This window comes from Amblyomma mixtum, chromosome 9, assembly GCF_055824585.1.
Source record: "Amblyomma mixtum isolate Tamu chromosome 9, ASM5582458v1, whole genome shotgun sequence".
Lineage (NCBI taxonomy): Eukaryota > Metazoa > Arthropoda > Arachnida > Ixodida > Ixodidae > Amblyomma > Amblyomma mixtum.
The window spans coordinates 94,376,246-94,392,060 of record NC_143020.1 but is presented as its reverse complement, the minus strand read 5'-3'; the positions used below and the strand labels follow the sequence as shown (position 1 = coordinate 94,392,060).

The following is a 15,815-nucleotide window of genomic DNA, read 5'->3' as shown; positions in this document are numbered from 1 at the left end:
CAACCGTTCAGCATTTTTGCCTCACTCGAGTCCCTTTTCGTTGTACCGTGCTCGAGCAGCTCGCTGACCCTCACGTGGGTTGTCTTGAGTCAGCTGTCACAGGAGTCTCCCATTAGCTCTGCTTTCTGGCATCGAAACTGCTGAAAGCCGTTCTAGTTTACCGCATTGTTCCCTCTCATTGGTTCATGTCCACTCGTCACTTCATCATTATTATATCGGCTATATCTGTGGAAGGTAGATGCTAGGATTAGTTTGTGTTGAGGACGGGGTCCCCTGCTTGCTAGGCTTGCCTGCAAAAATGCAAAGGTGGCGTTCTCCACGGTTGTTAGAGGATACATCTGATGAAACTTTAGACGTAGGTTAGTGCCAATAAAGAAACTATTACTGCTCTAGGACATAAGCTGTGCACTGTTAAAGACATTCAATGACAATAAGGTGAGGCCTGTCAGTGTGAGCTGCCGCGATCATGACCGTGCCGTTAAAGACCAATGTGACCGGAGTCCTGCCGTGTCCTGAAGGCGCTGCTTTTCGCTGCAGAGCCGCAGTGCTAAGGTAAAGCGAACGGCTGTTTGCCTTTAAGCGGGTCTTGGCAGAGAAAAAAAAAGAGTGTACATGTGACGCGGCGCAGACTGGCCTCACCATGGACAGTTCTACGTGCGGACGCGGCTGTTTCCGCGAGGAATTGTTTCTTGGGAGTTGTAAAGAGCGCCGACCATTATAGCCGCTCGAAACTTGTTCCCGTACAGTTGTGTCGAAAAAGTCCAGATACGGGGTGCGGCAATGAGCTCTCCCTCGCAAGCACCAACCTGGCGAAGCGGTACCCTTGATACGGGGTTATCACGCCGAGTCGTGAAGAAGCCGCCGGCGTCACTTTCGGTTCTTCAACCCTTGTGCGGCGGCGCCTTGGGGTCACGTGACTAGGGAGGGCAGCAGTGCAGGGCAGTGAATGTCATGACCGGATTTATGAGCCCCGTCCTCTTGAGCCGCCTCTAGTGTACGCCCGTAAACAGTTCTTTCTTCTTTGTGTTTTTCTACAAGTTCCCTCGGAGACAAAGACCCGTGATCGCTGTGGGCGAGCTGCTTGGCGTTCCACTGTTTCATTTCGTTATCCGGTTTAAGACGTTATTGGATTGGTGCGACTTCTCCAGTGGTGACAACTGACCATTAGCGTCTGGTCCTTGTTAGTGTCTTTTAAACCGTATCGAGGTCCGTTATCGGCTTGGTGGTTGGCAGCAACTCCCTCTATTCCTGCGGCCTTGCAGGTATTGCCGAAACTCGATGACATTTTGCGACGAAAGCCATCATTTGATAGTCTGATTCCATTAGTTCTCCACTTTTAGAAGTATTAAGTATGATTCTGCAAAAAAAGAAAGAAAAGAAAAGAGGGGGTGCATGGTTTCCTTGCTCTTTGATGAGAGTTTCATGGCTCGGGCATCTATATCGTCCTGAGCCGGGGCAATTCGGCGCCTAAGCTGTAACCCAACACCGCCGACAGCCATCATTACAAGGGTGCAAGGAGGAGGCGGGAGCGATAACAAACACATTGCGTCGACCGGGGCACAGCCTCGAATCAAGCGGCTAGACAAACAAAGAGCGCGCGGCAACACATCACACCAGTTTGATTACGCATCTCGACCTCCGTTGGGGGTGATGGACCACGAGCATCTCGTGAGGACAGGCAGCCCCCTTTGTCGCATCAACGCTGGGGCCGTGCCGAAACAGCTTCTACACCCATCGTGCAGTATGGTAGCCGGCCGAGATGACGGCTACGATGCTTCCGCAGAAGCAGGCCCATCTCTTGGGGGGCTGCAAGTTTATGGCCTTCTGTTCGACTAGATGCCTGGGTGCCTCCGGCGCCACGGAGTCTGAAAGTATGGCACGCGGGGCCTGCAAGCGGTCGCTAACCCTTGTGGGCGGTTCCTCGTAAGGCTATTGTGTGAAACCGGGGTGGTTCTCGTGGCTTCTGCTTGTTTACGGAAAGCGCAGGCGCCGTGGCCGCCGCTTCATTGAATGAGGAGGCTGGGGAACGTTAAATTACGGGCGGTGCGTGCGTAGGGTAGTTGCGAGTGGGTCTGAATGAAAGGCTCGCGTATTAATGAACATAGGCATGTGAGACAGCTGGGTTAGTCGAGGACCCCGTTTGTCCAGCTGGTAACGGCATCGGGAGGGTCGCAGCTACATTGTTTTTGTTTTTCTAGCCTTTGTTTGTTTTGTTTCGACGCGAGAAGCTGGCATTGTGGGGAGCGTAGAAATTTCATTAAACCCAAAGCGATTTGCAAGGGAGCGGATGTCCTTCGAGCAAAAGTATTTGCTGCGTCTTCGCATTGCGGCCGCTTCGCAAGGATAGGTGATCTAGATGACTCCTCAACGTCGTCATTTGTACTCTACAGACAACCTTGGAAATCCAGCTATTGAAAGCCCCAAGGCGCAATTTGCTTTTCGTCGAAATAGTCTATCAGATTTTTGCTCTCGTTCACTTCGAACAAGGTTAACTTCTGTCCGAAAACATGGGCTGAAAGGGGAGCTTTTGGCAACGAAGCGTCTGCGAGACGCGATGCGGTAGTCGCGTACACCTTGAAGCAAGTGCCAATTAGCTTTCGTTCTTCAAGCCAGCGCCAATGGTGCATCGTTCAGATAAAGAAGAGATAAGGAGGAATCCTTGCTGTTTGCGCTCACCCAGGGGGTTAGAGGAGAGTCGCTGAGGAATGCGAATGAGGAGAGGAAAGAGGGGGTAAAGAAACAGCTGAATGGCAGCCGCACAGCAACAGCAGTCCAAGACTCAAAGAACAACACGACCTCTCGCGCCGCACCCAGAGGGAATACTTTCGGCATGCAGCACAAGAGGGTAGCAGAGGCCGAGAGTGTGGAAGTATGTGGCCGTGAAATATCCGTCTGTACCGGCCACTTCCGGTTACCCTGGGACGGAAAAGGGCTGGAGAAGGGGGTGAAACAAAAAGAGGGAGAGAAGGCGTCATGGCCGCAACAAAACGGCGCAGCAAGAGGCAGGCACTATAGGCGGTCTTGGAAGGGGACGGCTTATGGTCCAAACCGTGCCGCCTGTCCTAGACTCTACGAGCACGTCCCGCTATTCCGGACCAGCTGGACCTTCCTTCCAAGTCTTCTGTCTTTCCTCTCGTTTCTCTTTTTCTTGGTCATACTTCGGAAGCGAGAGATGGTCCAGCTCTCGTGCTCGTGCATCTACATAGTTTCGTTTTGTCTATGCTCCTCTTCTTGGGGTGTTCCTCGCCGCCTCCCCATTGACCCGGAGTTCGTCTTGAACGCAGGCGCTGCAGCAGAGAGCATTGGCTTCAATTGCGGTTCTCGGAAACGGCCGTAGACAAACAGACGCCCCACGCGAGAGCCCGGATTCTTTTTTTTTCTCGTTGTCGTCCCTTTTACTAGGAGGAACGTAGCACGTTCGTTACCCGCCTCTCCACATTATGTACACACGAAAGCGTTCCTCCTCATTCGCCTCTGCCCTACGCTTCATTCTTTGTCCAAGGCGCCGCGGGGCCCGAGTATGGCTGGTTTAACCCAGTCTCCGGCTCCTTCCGTTGTTTGGACTCGGCCTACGCTCACCCCGATGACGTGTCTGACCCCTACGCATCCTCGCCGAAAGCCCGTTCGTCTTGGAGAGAACCGTTCTGTGAACTCTTCTTACGGGCTTCTGTGCTGACGTCGCCCCTTCTGTCAGCTCTCATGACGTGATAGTCTCTGCCTTAACTTCAGTTTTTTGAGCGATAATCAAGAGCTTGTGGGCATTAATGGAGCTTAGTTATCTGTAGGAGTTCAACGAGGTTTTTATAAGCCAAGTAGCTGACGTGCGAATTTGATAAGACGCTAGGGGTTCAGTTACCGTCTCCACATTTGTTGTGCGGTGTTCAAGCGTTCCAAGATCTTACTTGCCTCCGTTTTCCTGTTGGAATGAAACGCACCCCGAAAAGGGTATAAATCGAACCTTGGTGTTTACGTCGTGACTCGCTCTCTATGAAAAAAATGAACAGAAAAAAAAACGATAGATTAAAAGTAACAGGCACAGAGTCGACTTTTTTTAAAACTCGCCCCTCCTGTCGCTGAAACAAGTCGAGCAGGGACGGAGAAAAACTGGTCGTGAATTCTCTGGGATGTTTTGCTTCAGAACCAGTTCGTTGCCGTGTTTACTCGAAGCAGCCTTTCGAAGCGAAGCATCGGGTGCGGTTTGGAATGAATTGTTTGCCGAAAGAAAAGTGGCTTCTTTTATGCCGTGTGAGAACGCCATTGCGAACGCTGTTTTGTGTAAACTTTGCTGTCTCTGATCCTAAAAGGGGCCCACTGTCCAAAAGGAAAAGAAAAACATTGGCCAGTTTTGAAGGCCTCCCCTCCCCTCCGTTCCCCCTTCACATTCACTATGCACACACAGCAAAGGTGTTTGTACCCTCTGAATGATATGAATGCGAAGGCTTTTATTTGAGTGCTATCCTTCGGACAGCGATCAATGCTTTTCGTGCGAACATTTCGAAAATGGTATTCTCACGGCAGCGTGTCAGTTTCGGGGCTAACATTTTAACACTGCGCTTGCAGGCACAGTCTCGTGTGACCTGGAAAAATTACTATCTTGCACAGCAAATGTATAAACTTCTCCCTAGAGACTAATTTTGTTCTGGTTGCTGCAGCCGACTCCATAAACAAGCAGTGAGCGTAGAGTTTCCGATTTAGAAGTAAAATGCAGTTTCTAATTAACATGCTGCCTCCAGTCCTCGGGCTTCCACAAATGACGGGTTGCCATCGGTCTCTTTCTCCGAGCAGAATGATCAAGGGCTTTCCAGTGTGAGTTTTGAAGTATTGTAGCTCTTACAGGGCACGGATGATCATCCTCTGCAAACGCCGCCTTACTGACTGCAAAGCCAAATTTCCAAATTAAGGCCCACAAACAAACAAGGCCATACTTCAGCATTAACCTTCAAGAACCACCATGAGAAGGGCATAACTTAATGGGGCGGCTATTAAGCTGGCACGGAGAATCTAGGTTCAAACCCAAGCCTGATCAACGAGCAAGCCATTACCTGAACACTAACCAGTCTCTCTGTAGTTGTTCCCTGTAATCCGTTACCTTCGTCGCGCAAGTCCAGCTGGCTTCCATTGAGAATTAGCCCTTACGCTGCGCAGGTAACCGGACCAATATTGGAAATGGTTGGTATTACACTGCTCCTTCTGGGTCAATATTGGGCTGGTTACCTGCGCTGCTTGGGCACATTCCTGCATTTATTTTTGCCTCCGGGAAAGGGCCATAGCTATGGCTGTAGCCACGAAAAGATGAAACCTCGAACAGCAGCAAGTAGGCGTACGGCGAGCGGGGAAAAAAACGAAAGGTTCTTTTCTTGTGTGATGGCAAGGTACGGAGGGTGGAGTAGAAGATTGAGAGGGTTTGTACGTGGTGCGGGAGAGTTTGAATAAGCCGACTGGCATCGCGGCGACTATGCCAAGATGTTGCCGCCATTGCCGACGCCGCCGCCGCTCGGATGCTCGGAATGTAGACGTCGTATTTCAAGTCTCTCCGGGAGCAACCCCTCCTTACCCCCTTCCAGACTCAGCCTCTCACCCCGCGTAGCAGTCGCTAAGACCCCCTCTCCTTCCACGCTTCTACGTTTCTAACCCTTCTCGTTCTTTCTCCCTCCGACGCTGCAGACCCCACCGTCCCCCGTCACGAACAGACCTCCTACCAGCCGACCAAACCCCAAAGCCTGGCGGGCACCCCCACAAACACCCTCCCTCCTTCAATAGAACCGGCACGAAGCAAACCAATCTCTATTATTTTTTTCTACGGTAGGGACGATCATCTGGGAGTATTTCGAACACCCAGTAGCCCTGATTGTGAATTGTGTATGTCCAGGCAGTGTCAACAGCTACAAACAAACGGCCAGTCCAAGGGCTTGGCTGACGTGAACATGGGAGGAATGAAAGACGAATATGCCACCGGTTTTTCTCGGGGCTCTGGATGTTTCCACCATTGGGCAGGGCTCCAAATAACAACAGGATAGAAGAATGGAAGTAGGACCAGTTTGAATCTTTGTTTTCTTATTTCCCGACTGCACAGCTTTCTGGAAAGATTCTCGTGGGATGGGTCCGCTTTGAGAAGCATTTGAATCACGCCGTGGAAATGGCGCGAACACGGAGGAAAAAACAGAAGTCACACCTGTCCGGAGTTGCACAACAGGAAGGCAGAAATATGTGACAGGCTTCCCTTTCCTCTACTTGCGTCCGCTGGCGACGAATTTCCGGATAAATACTTCAAAAAGAAATCTCGAATACAAGAGAATGCCGTGGAGGCAGTGATGCTTGAAGACAGAATACGTTGCTGGGGGGATATATAGATGACTTCCGTTGTATTACGTATTGCATGCGTCGCTTTCTTTCATATCCTTTCTTTTTTTCTTGGGGAGAGGGAGGGAGTTTCGGGGACTCAGGTAAGAGGAGAGGCTTTCAAATGTGCCGCCTCACCCGAGTTGATGTCGTCAAAACGCTTCCGTCTTCGGGGTGGGATTCGAACCCGCCCCCTTTGCTTTCGTCTCGGGGAATGGACGCACACAGTGAGTGAGGAGTCGGTCGCTATAGCTTAGCGTGGCTCCCACGCCGAGTACCATTTTCTCGTCCTCGGCTTTCCATTGTGAGTCGCATTAACGCCTCTCCCGTTTGTTCAACGCACCATGAAGCGTTTATTCTTCGGGAACAGAAAGGGCTCGAGCCATCGTCGCTTGAGAACGACGCTCGAACGATTACATGGCGTCGCGGTAAGGGTAACGCAACGTACGCGCAGCCCCTGAATGCGTTTCTCAGACCTTTTCCAGCGTTAGATGCATCCCGCTTTGTTCGAGTGGACGCAAGCTGCCCATTTCACGGGCTCATTCAAGACGCAACCCTTTATGCTTGTTGTCGTCAACAACGTTGATAAGTTATGACTCTTAACTGGCTCATAAAGGTGGCGACGACGAAATGGCTCACGGGGGCAGGTTTGGAGAGTCACGCTGGATGTTTGTTGTGGTTATTGTTGCTTGGACGTGGAGGCAGCAAACAAAGAGGCCGGGGCTACTGGCCAAAACTTGTAGCTGGCCGAGCTGGATGGTACTGGGCTGTTGTGCCCAGTGGATGTAAACCATCTTCCAGGGATAATATGTAAAAAGAAGCCTCCCATTTTTTTTCTCCATTCTAGTAGGAAATGTCTTTGTCCAGAGAAAAACCATAAAGTATTCGTTAGTTAAATGGTCGTAATGCGTACCTTTCTATACATGGGCAGTTTAAAAAAAAAAGAAAGAAAAAGGTGGTATTTCTGAAAAATGTCTGGCGCGAGAAATTCCTGCTCCGTGTGGTGTCTTAGGGCTGTAAAATGCATCTGCCATCAATTTTTTTTTCTGTGGCGACAAATTTGCTTATTATTGGTATGGACGAAAAAAAATAATAAACAGCCTATCCCGTCAGCCATGCTCAGCTTTTTCTTACTCACGGCCTCAACAGGACCCGTTTCTTGAATTCCATGGTTCATGGCCGTTTATAACCAGCAAACGCACCGTAGCGCATAACGAAATACCAGACCAGCAGTTGATGCATACATACCCCTACTCAGAGCGGTTATTACGCTCACAAGTCACTGCAACCTCGGTTGTTAGCCGGAACGTCAACCTTTAGGAACAGCACCTTTCTACGCTCCAGGATGTGGGTGAGGCCGCATTACTATTATGGAGCAGACTGAGAAAGATAAACGCAACCAAAGGAATAGGATATCGAACCATAGTTAAAGATGAGTGACCATGCCCGACGCGTTCGCTTATTGCACTTCTCCGAACAACGCAAAAATATCAGATTCGCTCCGAGGCGGACGCCGCTCCCCACCTTGCGTAATGCAGCTCGAATCGCAAGCCTGAATGCGGGAGAGTGAGATGGAGGAAAGGAGATTGAAAGGGCGAAATAAAAGGAATCATCGCTGGGACGAAAGGCCGAGGCGTGTCTACCCTTTTTGTACCTGGCATCAGGGGGAGCCACGCAACCGACTCCTCCTTCCTCGTTGAAGCCCACTGCCAGCGCTGACATCTGTCGGCGGCGGACCGCGTTTCGGGGGGTACAAAAGTCCTGCAAAGTGAAAAGGCCTCCTCCTCCGACCCCCTTGATTTCAGTGCCTGGCGGCTCGAACGGAACGAATCGGAGAGGATAAACAGAGGAAGAAAAGAAAGAAGAAACGCAGAAACAGACAGAGAGAGCACCCAGGGCGGGAGCCTAGAGAAGGGACGCGCCCGAGGGGTATACAAAGAAAAAAAAGAAAGACAGCCGTAGAAAGAGAATACGGGAGAAGGAGGTTGTTTTGACGTCTCTAAGGGGTCGTTAGGGCGGAAATATGAGGATGGTTGTTAATCACGTCTCCCGCCGTTCAAAAAAGAAAACCGCCCCGAATGTCAACCTGACCCGCCATCCTCGAAAGGGTTAGACCCACTCGCTTCTTCCTTATATTTGTACGTTTTATTTGTACAAAGAGCGTTCGCTCGGCGCGCGTACTGTACGAGCCGTGAACTGCCGTCCCCGCATAGGCCGCTCCTAGATTCCCTTTGGGCCTGGCATTCCCGGCATGCGACGCTGGTGGAATGCTGGCACATTTCTTTCCTGCGCGTCTGTGTGTGTTCCCTCGAGAACGGGAGTCTCGGATTTTGGCGGCTTTTAGCTGTAATTTATGCAAGCCTATAGGGTGTCCCGATTTTGACGACCACCAGCGCGTGAATCTGAACAAGTCTGTAGATTCTAGCAGATTCATTAGGACGATGTCACTACCGGCCTTTCCTTTCTTCAAATCCTCCTCGTACTACTGCTAAGCCTAATTCTATCAAGCTTCTAATGAAAGGAAAGAATGCCTTGTTGCAGACCGGGCTTTGCGAAAGAAAACGAACCACAGCACATAAGAGTGTATGTTCGTTTGTTTTATTAATCTTTCGCATTTGTAAGGCGCCTTTTGAATTGTGCGCGAGGATGCATAGATGTAGAATGTGTTTCGAATATTTTGCCTACGTAATCGCGTGCGCAAAGGCATGATAATTCATATTTTGTTAGCAGGTGCAGAATCTTGAAAGAACGTATTGCCCATACAGCCAGATCGTTTTGCGATTCGTCCAACAAGGAATGAGAGGGCGCTGAGTGACGTCACACGAAAAAGAAGAAAAAAAAACTCATGGAGGATAATTTTGTAGTGGAGTGCAGTGGCGCTGTTCTCTGATCATTCACCCATTTGTCTTCTCTCTTCTTTTTCCTTTCCTTCGTTGCTTCTCATTATGTGTAGACTTCGCAGCGATCTTATCGGGTCGCTATATCACGTCAGGTTACCGCCAGCCTTCTGGAGGGGAAGCTCTCCGCCTCCGCAACGTTCCGAGAAACAACGTCTTCAAGACGTCCTCACTTATCCCATTCTTCGTCGTCGAGGCGTTTTTCGAACCAGCTGCGCGCACACACGCACAAGCCGCCAGACAAAACACACGGAGCACACAAGCACGGAGGCCGCGGTTCTCATTCACAGCACGGCTTCATAAACGCGGCGGGCACTGTTGAAAAAAAAAAGGGCGCCACCGAAGCGAGTGGCAATTACTGATTCAGCTCGAATCCCGGCAGGCGTCAACACCGGCAAATGCGCGCAAGACACACCACCAATCACACGGATCCGTAATGGGGTTCAACCGACTCACGTGGCAAAATAAAAACAGCAACAGAAAGATGGAAAGAGCGCGACGATCTTGCTGTCGTTAAGCTTGTCCCGAGTCGAGCTAGCGCCTCATAATTGTGTGCACCGTTTTTTTTTCTCGAACGCCTCCCGTAAGAAAGCGGGTACACCTTCCATTTCAGAAACTCGGCCTTACCTGTGGACACTGAGTCTTGCCTTATCCTGTATATATTTATGCTCTTCTGGCTAGAGTTAACCGGAAGATTAACTACCGCCTTAGGTTGATGCTATGGTCCACATTTTTACAGCGACGACCTTGATGGTCACCCCCTTTTGGGTTTTTTCCCGGGCCCAGCCTTCTCCCGAGTAATCGATGTGGGGGTACCACGAATGGATGCCAGGGGGCCGCACACTGGTTTCGTTCCCGTGGCATAGTTACCAGCGGTTAGCAACGCCCCCTGACTAATATCTTTCAGGGAAAGCAGGTGCGGAAGGCGAATACCAGGCAGGCAAAGTAACTGGGAATTTCAGGCCGTTAATCGAAGACTGACCCAGAGTGCGCAGATGCTTTTATAGCATTGGTCATAGGAATCTGCTGCTATGTTGTAGTGCACGGCTGTATAACGGTATGGCATGCCATGTGAATCGAGCAACCGTAAAGAAAAACTAGCACGAATATTCATGCTAGGCAAGTACATGACTTCCAGCGCAACTATACCCTTGGGACATTACTTATCGCTCTGGCACAGCGTCTGATAGAGGTACAGCCTTTGTCAAACGTTCAGAGTCCAGAGGAATTAATTTCTGAGCACTGCAGTTGGGCTCCGGCAGCGTCCATGGAAGTCCTTACCTTCAGAGAGGGAAAGACCAGAGTTCATTTTGCCTTCTAGAGATTCAGAGCACTGCGAATGCATAACGAGGCCTCGGGCTGGATCCAGAAGCAAACTCCCATGACCTTTGAATTTTTTACGAAGGCTGTTTATTATTCTGTGTGAACAGGGGAAGAATCCAAAGAAGGCTACATAAAACTTGGTGTTACGAATGCAGTTATACACTTGAGAACGATGAGATGTGGTCTACGGGACAGTCTCAGTTCCCAGTGTGCTTTGTATTGAGTAATGTGCCGGTGTAAGTTGCACCCAGGAACATGTGCCATGGAACTGTCCCCTCACGTACACTGCACTGCTCATTCTTAGTAGAGGGCAAAACGCATGTCTAGAACAAATGAACTGTGTGTTCCGCAGCTCCAAAAGCCGCTGTGATCAGGAAGGCAAAAAATGACAATGAAATCCTGCGATTGTAACTGTACATGCTTACATCGAGACCATTTTTAACCAAATGTTGTCGCTATATATCGCGTGTTCAGCCCGAAACACGCCCAGAACGTGTTCCAGGCAAGAGTTTTGCCGTCTGTACGTGCTCCTCTATGCGGTACTCACGAAGCATGTGCTCATCAGATTTTCCTAGTGCCCACTGCACTGCTCGTCGCTAGTGTGGGCACCATACTTTGCCCCATAAGCGGGACGGTGTTCCATATGAATGGTCTTCCGTGCCACGCTGCGACGAAGCCGTAGAATTCCGACTGGACTTCCCCCTCGTAGCGGCCAGAGCTGCCTGGCATATCGGCGGGCCCGACGGGGAGATTGCGCAACTCGAGTCGTAGTAGCGAGAAGCCGGACAGCCTCCTTTCCCGTCTGAAGTCGCCCCGCCAAAGATATCGCCCGGTCGGCCTCCGCCGGACGCACGCGCGCCGAGATCGCACCACGCAGTGCGCAAGACGTGTCCTGCGTTCCGCCAACTACGGACGTCTTTTTTTCCGCGCGCGCGCGCAAAAAAAAGACGTGTGTTCTGCTTTTCTTTTCATGTAACTTTTTCGTTCGCGCCAGTATTGCACCACCGTCGCACTGATTTGGCGCGCTCCGGATCATTTGGCGCCAAACGCAGCCGTCGAAGCGCGGCAAACCCTAGAAGTCGTCCTGGGGTACTAAGACAGCGTGGTTGGAGTTATTCGCAACTCGTGGTGGTTTAGCGTTGCGGCCAGAAAGCTGGGATGAAGAGCAGGCGTGTTGAAAGATGCACACATGGAAGTATTGCGGGCCAGCCAACCCACACGGTTTATTGGCTGGCCATTTAACCACGCGAACATGTTGAACGTGGGACCTTGGAGGAAATGTGCTTCGGGCTTTCGTGATCATATCCTGTGTATCCTCAAATATCTTGTCTAGACAAATGTGTGGTACATGATGTAATTAGAAGTGAAGTTATGTAATGCTCCATTTGAGTGACAAGAGATTAGTTTACATTACATTAAACAGTGCTATCGCTTACACATCGTAGTGTGCCGCCGCGGTGGCTCAGTGGTCATGGCGTTCGGCTGGTGACCCGAAAGACGCGGGTTCGATCCGGGCCGCGGCGGTCGAGTTTCGATGGAGGCGAAATTGTAGAGGCCCGTGTACTGCGCGATGTCAGTTCACGTTAAAGAACCCCAGGTGGTAGAAATTTCCGGAGACCTCCACTACGGCGTCCCTCATAGCCCGAGTCGCTTTGGGACGCTAAACCCCCATAAACCATAAACCAAACACATCGCAGTGAAATGGGCTCTCAGAAATAAGCCATCACGGTAACGTGATGACCTCTGAGCCTTGCTTCGGCTCAACGAAGCGAAATTAATTTCGTCTTGGAAGTTCATCTGATTTCCTTTGCGCTTTGCCCTTTCTTGCTGCTCGCTATAAAATTTAATTTGCCTATAATGAGGCTAATTCCGCTGCCTCCTTTTCACAGTGCTCCCGGTTTTTACATGATTGCCCTCGAGCAATTCAGGCCAAGACGAGTTCTCAGGGTGGTGCGTGAATGGCGACACGTGTGGCAAAAATCAGCCAGGACGAGATAAGTTAAGAGATCAGCAAAAGAAAGGAGACAAGTTATGTATGCGTAGCCCGCGGACACATTACCGCTATGAGCCTCTCCGTCTAGACTGCTCCCTCATCTGTCTGAATACAAAGTAGCCCGGAAAACAAATAATACTCCGGCGTCAGGGAGAAACCTGTAGGAAGAGCCGAATACTGAAGAACGTCCGTGTATCGTTTTTCCTGATCTTCTATCGGCCCTGAATATTAAGGAGGGTGGCCTCTCTGGCTTCGCTGCCCGCTTCCCATGACCCGTTTCAAATAAAGCCAACCATAAAGCGCCCGAGGTCATAATCGCTCAGACCTCGCGGCCTGTGTAAGTGCGTGAACGGCCTGCCTTCGATAAGTACCTATTCGCTTTTCCCCTTCCTGTCGTATTGCGAAAAGCGAGAAGAGTCGTGTACTTTATTAGGCATTACACAGAGTACGGGCTTTTCAGTAAGAGCAGAGAAGCCGTACGCCCGACGTAAAGAAAGAAAAAAAGAGTAAAACGAATAAAAAAAACAACGTCGAATTCTATTGGCGACAACGAATAGCACTAGGATTGGTCAGAGCAGAAGCTAGGCGCGAGAATGGCGTGGGTTGTTAGACGGGAAGAGAAGTGAAAAGGAGGACATCGAGAAAGGCAGAGCACGACCAATAGGAATGAAGCGTTAGCGGGAAAAGAAAGTTGTCCGTGCTCTGCTCGCTGGCGTTTATCTAGTGCCAGTTCGAGACTTGCTTCCGCGGCACTGGAATGCGCAACCCGGTTGCTACGCGGATTGGTTTCTGAATTCAAGAGCTGTTAGGATTGTCTAAATACCCTTGCCACTGTTGCCTTCCGCATTATAATGCTGCGTCTGTGCCTCATGCGCAGTCACTGCAGTGGTGCGAACGGCCAGCGTGTGTATAGGATCAGATAAGGGTCAACACAGGGGCTGTTATGCGAGGCATGCAACCGCTGTGAAAGAGCTGACTGCATTGAGCAATGCACAGGTACCCTCTTCCTGACAAAAAATAATGGCATTGTGCTCATCCGCTCGAGCTCTCTCAAGCTTATGGAATGCTCAACATAACACCTAACGGTGTGCTGGTGTTCATTCATAAACCGTCCACGAGACTTCATTCTAACTGACTGGCTTTAACGTAAATATATATTTCCTTCTCGTTCTTCCTTTTTTTGCTGTTTATTATTAGATTTATTTATTGTCGTACTTAAATGCAATTTGTTTATCACTATGTTGGTGTCTCCCCGCGTAGATTCGAATCCTGATGGCTGCGCCACTTTTCCACTCGTTGCGCGGCGACTCTAGTTAGGCCTGGTCGCCATCTTCTCTTACTATTCTGTTCACTTCTTTCAACTCCCTATTCTCATAGTCGTCGTTGTGGTAGCTTACAATTAGTATTTTTAATTTGACAAAGTCGATAGCGAGAGATAAACACTTTTCGAAGACGTCTTTTTTTTTTTGCACTTCGTTTAGCACTTCTTACAAGACTCACGTTTTGCTCTCAAAGAATGACGGCTCGATCAAACGAGCACTGAGCCGAAAAGGCAGTTTTATATACGTTTCCTTCTGCCGAGGGAACCTGCCTCCTCCGTGTACACAAACGGATGCCGTTTTCACGCTCTCTGGAGCAAGCGAACAACGGGCCGGCGCTGCCATCGCGGTGCATTGTTACCTGGTCATTTCCTTGCTTGCCTGCTTTCAAGATCTTTTCTTTTTTTTTTGCATGCGAATCCTGGCCGTTAAATGCGCGTTGCAGCATTCTTTCCAGAAGCGAAACGGGGCTGCCCCCTGTAATGGACGTGAGGCACGCTATACTCTTCCTCGCAAGCCTATTCGCCTACATCACCCTTCCCCCTCCCCCTGCCCACGTTCCACCCCGAAAAAAAGGATATAGGTAAATAGTCTGTGAAAAGTAAAGACGAGCGGCACTGCAGTAGAGGGCGTTGGGGGAAGGAACTGGAAAAACGAAAGTTAGCGGGGCGTAGAGGCAGTGCTTCTCGGACCGGAACCTCTGGTGGCCCTTAAATTAACCGCTCGAGTCGTTCCGGTTTCACGGAGACTGTCATCACTTTTTGTTTCTTTTTACTTTTCTGTAAGGCTTCTCTCGTTGGACAGTGTCCCGTTGTTTAGTGAAAGCATCCTTTCTTCCTGTGTCTAAAGCTTGTCCCTCAGTTCCACACCCTGCTCGGGATGTCCTCTTCGTAGGTGTTGTTGTTGTCGTTTCAGTTTGACGTTGGGGTTCGTTTTGTTGACCTTAACCGTGGAGTGTGCTTGGCTGTTTGAACTACCAGCCTGCCAATTGGCCGCACGCCGAGAGCCGTATGCAGCTGTCAGAGACCCGTGCCAGTGTTTGCACTCACAACCCCTCTTTGCTTTTGTTTGAACTATTCTCGTTGTATCTTTTTTTTTCCAATGTCGACTCTGCGCACGTGTCAACTCCCATGCATATTTACACACGGGCGCGCACGCACCCGCTTTGCTACACGGTGTTGTGAGCTAGGGATGTCACTGCTCATCGATCCTTCCTTCTATAAAGTCTATAGACTTTCTTCATGCTAATCATATAGACGTGTCTATGGGCAATTCAAATTATATGACATACTATAGACAATCTATATATTTATGGCCGTACACTTTCCGTATGATTTTGTCTAGAGACTATGATTAGACAAACGGAAATATCTATAGAAAGCAATACAGTCTTAGACCATCTTTATAAGGGTCCGGCGCGAAATCGTCCCTCTGATGACGTTCAATAATATTTCTTTCTTTTGCTTTCTGCTTGCATCTACATCTAGTTTGGGCCCTCCGTTAGATATTACGGAACGTTACATTACACGTGGTATGCTCGTTTTGTGTTATTCGCGTAGACGTTACCCAACCGCATACACTATATATACGTGGTAGCAACAGCACTTGAATCACTGGTTGAGCGACGGCGTCAGGAATCTCACTCGCCGATTTCCTATGCTCGGTCAATGCAACCGCGAATTTCAAACGTAGCTGGAATGGTCATCACCGACAAACCCTATAAACTGTGCCCCTTGTGTTGGCCTTTAACACGAGCCCTCTCAACTTCCTGAACTGCTTGCTCTTCCGTGTTTTGCCGCATTCATCACTCCAACTGTGACGATGATGATGATTTCAATCACTAGGCTACTCCTGAAGTAATGCTACCACTTGTTTCCTACACAATACCTGAACCCGAAATGGTGATCTCGCATTGTAGCACCGACATCCGAAATGGTGATCTGG

General features: G+C 49.9%; 1 protein-coding gene across 1 annotated transcript in view; it reads left to right on the top strand.

Annotated features, from left to right (window-relative positions):
• Nucleotides 1-15,815, top strand: part of LOC149330199 (G1/S-specific cyclin-D2-like) — a 75,406-nt gene that overhangs the window by 11,809 nt on the left and 47,782 nt on the right. The window lies entirely within an intron of this gene.